Here is a 414-nt window from a genome sequence, read left to right as displayed (position 1 = left end):
TAGGGGAGTTGTCTGCAGAGCAGGGTACTCACAGCCTATCCTAACTTTGTTGGACTCTGTCCAGAGCAGGAATGTGTTTTCGCCAAACATGCAAAATCTACTTTTTTTTTTTTTACATATAGGTGTGTTTAACAGGTTTCCACTTTTTGCCTTCACAAAATTAAAAAGGCTTAAAATAACAATAACAACGTTTAAGATAAGGACTAGAAACATAACCTTCGTAAAGAACGAACGAAGATAAATACATTCAGAAAAGAAAGCAGACGATTGCTGCATCGAAATGGTAAGCATTGATAATAGTAACTGCAAAATATACTTTCTAAGGACCGGAGAGAGCAAAGAAAATGTTCGAAATAACTTCCCAAAATGTCACAGTAATGACCAGAAGAAGAGCAGAGTTTTCTTTTTTTTTTT

At 35.3% G+C, this 414-nt stretch overlaps 1 protein-coding gene across 1 annotated transcript in view; it reads right to left on the bottom strand.

The window, feature by feature from the left end:
* ARHGAP10 (Rho GTPase activating protein 10) overlaps window positions 1-414 on the bottom strand; it is a 293,594-nt gene that overhangs the window by 181,825 nt on the left and 111,355 nt on the right. The window lies entirely within an intron of this gene.

This window comes from Otolemur garnettii, unplaced genomic scaffold, assembly GCF_000181295.1.
Source record: "Otolemur garnettii isolate 467f Iridium unplaced genomic scaffold, OtoGar3 scaffold00041, whole genome shotgun sequence".
NCBI classification, from domain to species: Eukaryota; Metazoa; Chordata; class Mammalia; order Primates; family Galagidae; genus Otolemur; species Otolemur garnettii.
This window is presented reverse-complemented; position numbering and strand designations above follow the sequence as displayed.